The 8178-nt window shown below is 36.8% G+C and overlaps 1 non-coding gene across 1 annotated transcript; it reads right to left on the bottom strand.

The window, feature by feature from the left end:
* Positions 1–4382: 4382 nt before the first annotated feature.
* On the bottom strand, positions 4383–4486 carry LOC143672312 (U6 spliceosomal RNA). Its single transcript, XR_013169776.1, has one exon. It is a non-coding gene; the product is annotated as a U6 spliceosomal RNA (small nuclear RNA).
* Positions 4487–8178: the final 3692 nt, after the last annotated feature.

The raw sequence follows: 8178 nt of genomic DNA, 5'->3' as shown, positions 1-8178 counted from the left end.
GCAGTGCAGCTTTTGAGCCTGTAGACTGAGCCACTTCACTTATACACATAAGGTATTGGGTTTTATTTTTTGGTATTATTTTTTATTATTGACATTCACAAGACATAAAATTAACCATTTTATAGAGAACAACTCAGTGGCATTTAATGCATTCACAATGTTTATAACCTATATGTAGTTTCAAAATGTTTTCATCACTCCAAAATAAAACACTGTACCCATTAAACAGTTACTCCCCAATCTCTCCTCCCACTAGCCCCTGCCAACCACCAATTTTCATTCTGTTTCTATGGATTTACCTACCCTGGATATTTCATATGAATGGAATCATACAATGTGTGATCTTTTGTGTCTGGCTTTTAATTTAGCATAATATTTTTGAGGTTCACCGATGTTGTAACATGTATCAACAATCCATTCCTTTCAATGGCTGAATAATATTCCATTGTATGTATATACCACATTTTGTTTATCTGTTCATCCACTGATAAACATTTGAGTTGCTCCCATCTTTTGGCTATTGTGAATAGTGCTGTGAAAGATCTATTTGAGTACCTGTTTTTCAATAATTTTACGTATATGCTTCCACAGTGACTAAACCATAGTGGGTTACTAACCCCTACTAGCTATATACAACTGTTCCAATTCCTCCATATCTTCACCATCACTTATTATTTTTCATATTTTTAAAATTATAGCCATCCTTGTAGGTATGAAATGGTATCTCTTTGTAGTTTTGATTCACATTTCCCTATGACTAATGATGTTGAGCATCTCTACATGTGCTTATTAGCCATTGGTATATATTCTTTGGAGAAATATCTATCCAAGCAACTTATGCAATTTTTAATTGGATTGTTTGTTAATTTGTTGTAAGAATTATGCATATATTCTGGATACCAGACCTGTATCAGATATATGGGTTGCAGATATTTTCTCCCATTTGCTTTCTACATGCCTTATATCGTCTTTTGTTCCTCATTTCCTCCTGTTCTAGTTTGCAAGCTGCCAGAATGCAGTACACCAGAAATAGAACAGCTTCTTAAAAGGGGAATTTATTAAGTTGCAAGTTTACATGTTCTAAGGCCATGAAAATGTCCAAATTAAAGCAAGGTTATAGAAATGTCCAATCTAAGGCATCCAGGGAAAGATATCTGATTTCAAGAAGGCCAATGACATTCAGGGTTTCTCTTAACTGGAAATGTACCTGGCTACTAGCTTTCTAGCTTTAAAAAGAAAGTCTGCTAGCTTTCTTTTTGGCTTCTTGTTTCCTTCTTCATTTCCTTCTTCATTTTCCTTCTTCATTTCCAAAGGTCTCTGGCTGCGTGGGCTCTGAAGCTTTTTCCAAAATGGTTCTCTCTTAAAGGAGTCTCTTCAAGGACTCCAGCAAGCAACCTCACTGTTCTGTTTGCTAGCTGCTGGAATGCAATATACCAGGAACGGAATGGCTTTTCAAAAGAGGAATTTAATAAATTGCTAGTTTACAGTTCTAAGTCCGAGAAAATGTCCAAATTAAAACAAGTCTATAGAAATATCCAACCAAAGGCATACGGAGAAAGATACCTTGGTTCAAGAAGGCCGATGAAGTTCAGGGTTTCTCTCTCAAGTGAGAAGGCACATGGTGAACACAGTCAGGGCTTCTCTCTCAGCTGGAAGGGCACATGGCAAACACAGAGTCATCTGCTAGCTTTCTCTCCTGGCTTCCTGTTTCATGACGCTCCCTAGGAGGTGTTTTCCTTCTTCATCTCCAAAGGTCGCTGGCTTGTGGGCTCTCTGCTTCTCGTGGCTATGTCGTTCTTCTCTGCTCTCTCTGAATCTCCTTCTTTCTCCAAAATGTTTCCTCTTTTATAGGACTCCAGAAACTTATCAATACCCACCTAGATGGGTGGAGACATGTTGTCACCTAATCCATCTTAACAACCACTCTTGACTGAATCACATCTCCGGGAAGATAATCTGATTACAGTTTCAAACATGCAGTATTAAATAAGGATTATTCTACCTTTATGAAATGGGATTTGGATTGAAACATAGTTTTTCTAGGGGACATACATCATTTCAAACCAGCACACTCACTTTGAATGGGTGGAGACACTTCTCCATGGAAACCATCTAATCAAAAGTTACCAACCACAATTAGGTGGGTCACATCTCCATGGGAACAATCAAAAAGCCCCCACCCAGCAATACTAAATGAGGATCAAAGGACATGGCTTTTCTGGGATCCACAACAGATTTAAACCGGCACACCTCTAATACTGCCATTTGTGTTTCACTGCTTTTTTTTTAGTATACCTTTTTGACTCCCTTTTCATTTTATTTTCTGTATAAATTTTAGTTAGTTTGTTATGGTTACCTATGGGTATTGTAAATAACATCCTAGATTTACAACAATCTAGTTTGAATCGATACCTAGTTAGCTTCACTAGCTACAAAAACTATGCTCCTATACAACGTTGATCCCCATTTGCATTATTTTTACACAAATGATATCTTTGTACATTGTATGCTCATTAACATAAATTTATAAGTATTATTTTATGCATTTGTCTTTTAAATCACATAGAAAGATAAATAGGAGTTAAAAACCAAAAATACAATAATACAGGCTTTTATATACACCTATGTAGTTACCTTTACTAGAGTTCATTATTTCCTTATATGGTTTTGAGTTACTGTCTAGTGTCCTTTCATTTCAGCTTAAATACTCTCTTTAAATACCTTCTAAGCATTTCTTTTAAGGCAGGTCTACTAGTGAAGAACTCCCTCAACTTTCATTTTTCTGGGAATGTCTTAATTTTATTTTCAGTTTTGAAAGATAGTTTTGACAGATATTGTCTTAATTTTGCCTTCTTTTTTTTTACTTTTTATTTTTTAATTTATTTTTAATTATGGTAAAATATACCTGACATAACAATACTTTTAACCATTTTAAGTGGACAATTCTTTGACATTAGGTACACTGACAATATGATTTATTTTTTACCACAATTTCGAGACTATTTTCATTATCCTAAACCAAAACTTACAGTCATTTAACAATAACTTCTCTTTGTCTCCTCCCACTACACCTGGTAACCACTAGTATGCCTTCTGTCTATAAATTTTCTCATTCAAAATATTTCATGTAAGAAAAATCATGCAATATTTATTGTTTAGGGTTGGGTGCTTTTCACTCATTATGATGTCTTCCAGGTTCACCCATGTTGTAGCATGTAGCAGCTCTTCACTTCTTTTATGGCTGAATAATATTCTGTTGTATGGATATACCATATTTTGTTTATCCATTAGTCAGTTGATGGCCACTTGGGTTGCTTCCATCTTTTGGATGTTGTGAATAATATTATGATGAACACTAGTGTATGAATACCTGTCCAAGTACCTGCTTTTGACTCTTTTGGGTGTATACTTAGGAGTAGAGTTGCTGGACCATATGGTAATTCAATGTCTAATTTTCTGAGGAACTGCCAAACTGTCTCCCATAGTGGCTGCATGTTTTCCATTCTCACCTACAATGTATGAGGGTTCTTATTTCTTTACATCCTTGCCAACACTTGCTATTTTCAGTTTTTTAAACAATAGCTGTCCTAGTGGGAGGGAAGTAATAGCCCATTGTAGTTTCAATTTGCATTTCTCTAATGGCTAATGATGTTGAGCATCTTTTCATCTATTTATTGGTCATTTGTATGTCATCTTTGGAGAAATGTCTACTCAAATCCTTGGTCCATTTTGTAATTGGGCTGTTTGTCTTTTGAGTTATTAAAGTTATTTATATATTCTGGATATTAACCGTTTATCAAATATATGATTTGCAAATATTTTCTTCCATTCTGTAGGTTGTTTTTTCACTTCCAATGTCCTTAGATGCACAAAAGGTTTTAATTTTGATGAAGTTCCATTTACTTATTTTTTCTTTTGTTGTTTGTGCTTTTGGGGTAAACTCTAAAAATCCATTGTCTACAACAAGGACCTGAAGATATTTCCTTATGTCTTCTTGTAAGATTTTTATCGTATTAGCTCTTTTATTTACATATTTGGTCCATTTTGAAATAATTTCTGTATATGATGAAAGGTAGGGGTCCACATTCATTCTTTTTGCGTTTGGATTTTCAGTTGTCCCAGCACCATTTGTTGAAGAGAATTTTTTCCCCACTGAATTGACTTGACATTCTTGTCAAAAATCAACTGATGTGTGTGAGTTTAACTCAGAACTCTCAATTCTATCCATTGGCTTATATATCTGTTCTTATATCAGCATCACACTGTTTTAATTACTGTAGCTTTATAGTAAATTCTGAAATCAGGAAGTGCGAGTCCTCCAACTTTGTTCTTCTTTTTCAAGATTGTTTGTCTATTCATGGCTCCTTACAATTCCATGTGAAATAACTATGGAACACTATACGAATTTGCATGTTATCCCTTGTGCAGGGCCCATGTTAATCTTCTCTGCATTATTCCAATTTTAGTATATGTGCTGCCAAAGCAGGTACTTGCCTTTATTTTTGAAGGATAATTTTGAAAAATACGGAATTCTTGTTTGACAGTTCTTTCTTCCAGCGCTATAAATATTCCATTCCAGTTCCTTTTGGCTTCCATGGTTTCTGATGAGGAATTGATTGTGCACCTTATTGAAGATCCCTTGTAAATGCAAGTTGTTTCTGTTTTGCTGCTTTTGATTTTCTTTTTGTATTTGGCTTTCAGTCTGTGTTAGTTAGATTCAGTTGTCAACTTGGCCAGGTGAGCATACCTAGTCTTGTTGCTGAGGACATAAGCCAATGGTGCGTGAACCTCATCTGTTGCCAATTACATCTGCAGTCAGCTAGGAGGCGTGTCTGCTGCAATGAGTGACGTTTGACTTAATTGGCTGGTGCTTAAATGAGAGCTTGCAATGTAGCACAGCTAAGCAGCTCGGCATTCCTCATCTCAGCACTCACAGCTCAGCCCAGGCCTTTGGAGATGCAGAAAGAAGTCACCCCGGGGAAAGTTGTTGGAACCCAGGGGCCTGGAGAGAAGACCAGCAGAGACCATCTTGTGCCTTCCACGTAAGAAAGAACTTCGGTGGAAAGTTAGCTGCCTTTCCTCTGAAGAACCAACAAAATAAATCCCCTTTTATTAAAAGCCAATCTGTCTCTGGTGTGTTGCATTCCAGCAGCTAGCGAACCAGAACACAGTCATTTCATTATAATGTGTCATTCTTGCATATCTCTTTGAGTTTATCTTCCTTTGAGTTTGTTGAGCCTTTTACATGTATAGATTCATGTCTATCCTCAATGTTAGGTTGTTTGGAGCTATTATTTCTTCAAATATTCTTTCTGACCCTTTCTCTCACTCTTCTCTTTCTGGGACTTACATAATATGTATGTTGATATGCTTGATGCTGTCCCACACATCCCTTAGGCTCTTTTCATTAATTCTTCTTTCTGCTCCTCAGATTGGATAATTTCAATTGTCTTATCTTCACATTCACTGACTATGTCTACTGACTGCTCAAACCTGCTGTTGAACTGCTCTCATTAATTTTTCATTTCATTTATCCATTTTTGGTTACAGAATTTCTATTGGGTTTCTTTTTATAATTTCCATCTTTTTATTGATATTGTCTACTTGTTCATACATTGTTCTACTGGTTTCATTTAGTTCTTTGTCCATGGTTTCCTTTAGCTACTTGAGCGTATAAAATAAAGTTAATTTAAAGTCTTTGCCCATAAAGCCAATATCTGGGCTTCCTCAAGAACAGTTCCAGACAAAGTTACTCAATTTTTCTTGTGAATAGGCCATACTTTCCTGTTTGTTTGAATGTTTTGTAATATTTGTTGAAACTTGAGCATTTTGAATACTATAATATAATAACTCTGAAAATCAGATTTCCCCCCTTCCCCAGGGTTTCCTGATATTGATGTTGAGGATTTGCAGTTGTCTATTTGTTTTATCACTTTTGAAAACTATTTTTGCAAAGCTTGTATATTCCTTGCTCTGTGTGGTCATTGGTGGCTCTGTTCTGTTATTTCAGTGTCAGCCAGAGACTTGACAGATATTTTCTTAAATGCCAGGATCCAGAAAGGAAAATAAACTCTCCTGGGCTTTGCAGCTTGGCTGTAAGCCGAGATACCCTTCAACATTAAACCATGCCGCCTACAACTCTGTCTTAGCCTTCAGTTCCTACTTGTTCAGAGCCCACAGATCTGCCAGAGATGCAAGCTTAGCATATTTTCAAGTATTTTTCTGAGCAGGTGTTCTGCCCTGGGCATGTGCCCTGCATTCCAGCTTTCCTTATATATGCAGTGGTCCTTCCAAGCCCATATTCCTGCAAGAAACTTCCTCCTCAGCCTTCTCCTTCCTGAGCTTTTTGGTCTGTGTTCTGATTGCCCAGTCCACCATCCCTTGCTCCAGCCAGACACAGGTAGTGGATGTCTTTAAATATTTTGACAGTTGTGGCTGTCATCTGGAAAGCCAGTCCAGTATGAGGGTCAAGGGGGAGCACAAAACAAAAGTCAGCCTTTGTGCTGTTCCCTCAGAGAACTTCCAGAGAGGTCAAAATGCACAACCACAGTATTTTAAGAACAAGGTCTCTGTTGGCCTCCTACTACCAGCAAGCTAAATCAGGAATATTGGCCACCCTCCTCATGGCTGCTCCTGCCAAACTGGGGAATGTAAGTAAAAATACAACAAAACTTTCTTACTAATTTAGCCAATTTCTCTTCATTAAGCACTCCCTTGGTTGCCATAAATTTTATCTTAGATTCCAGAGTTCAAAAATGTTGATTCTGCTGTTTTTTGTTTGTTTGTTTATTTTTTGCCATATTCTGGTTGTTTCAGTGAAGGGACCAATTCTTTGAGTAACTGAGTGCCCTACTCTGTCATTTGCTATCACATCATCCAAATGTTACAACCATTTTATCGTCCAAATGTTACAACCATTTTTTCCTCTTGCTGGGGTAGTGCTAGTTTGTGTTGCTTTATCTATTACTGTTTAGTTTTCTGGTAGGAGACCTTGTCTTATTTCAATCAACTTAAATTTCTCTTCCTCAAAGTAAGGGGCGCCCAACAAAACTGTTATCCCTCTGAACATAACTGTCCCGTTTCCAGAAATGAGTGTTAATGCCTGGTGCTCTGGTCCCTTTGTGTCTTCACAAGTACTGAGCACCTATTATGTGGGCACAGTCCTAGTGACCTAGGGCTATATCAGTGAACAAAACAATTTTAAAAACTTACCCTCCACAACGTCACTTCTACAGTATTCTTGCCAAAAAAGCACAACTTCAATCTAACCATGAAAAAACACCAGACAGATCCTAATTGAGGGAAATTCTATAAAATAATTGGCCTGGATTGTCACTTCTTCAACCATGCTATCAGGTTAACAACAGCAATGACCTATTTCATCAGATCTAAAACATGATAATAAAAATTTATAATTATCAAGATTATTTAAAATATGAATTTTGATCCATCAAACCTTGCACCAAATGTGTAATATGACTTCGATTATTAGCTAATGATGGCAGCACATGTGTATGACTTAAAAATAAATATAAATACATCAAGAGAGCCTGATCAAAAATGTTACATAAAATGTATGCAATCAGAAAATGTTTTCAGAGTCCCGGGCCTTTCCTTCCATGCTTTCTGGGTATTTCTCTTTGAGCTTTCTTTGCTTTTTTCCATCTTTTATCCTCATAAATGACTCCAGTAAAGGATTAAGAACCCCCTTGAATGGGCTGGGTCACCTCTCTATGGAAACAACCTAATGAAAAGTTCTCACCTCCAATAGGTCTGTACTCATGGGAATGGATTAAAAGAACATGACCTTTTCTGGGGTAAGCTTCAAACTAGCACAGGGTGTTACCAGGAATATGTACCTAAGTGGAAGACATCAAGTCAAAAAAGCTAGTTAAGGAAAGAAACCAAAGCAAAATATTTTGATGGAAAATTAGTAAAACAGACTTGCACATCAACCTGTTTTGCCTGGCTAGAAAGATGGATTTGGAAGCTGCAGGATTGACAGTGTTAGGATTTGACTGCAGTATCCCCTCAGTAGTGGTAATTTGAAAAACAAAGTGTCAAGGTCATGAAAGAGAAAGACTGAGGAACTGTCACAGATTAGAGGAAGCTAAGGAGCCATGACAACTAAATATAATACCATATCTTAGCTTGGATCCTGGAACATGAATAGGACAT

The sequence above is a fragment of the Tamandua tetradactyla genome, chromosome X, assembly GCF_023851605.1.
Source record: "Tamandua tetradactyla isolate mTamTet1 chromosome X, mTamTet1.pri, whole genome shotgun sequence".
Classification (NCBI taxonomy): Eukaryota; Metazoa; Chordata; class Mammalia; order Pilosa; family Myrmecophagidae; genus Tamandua; species Tamandua tetradactyla.
This window is presented reverse-complemented; position numbering and strand designations above follow the sequence as displayed.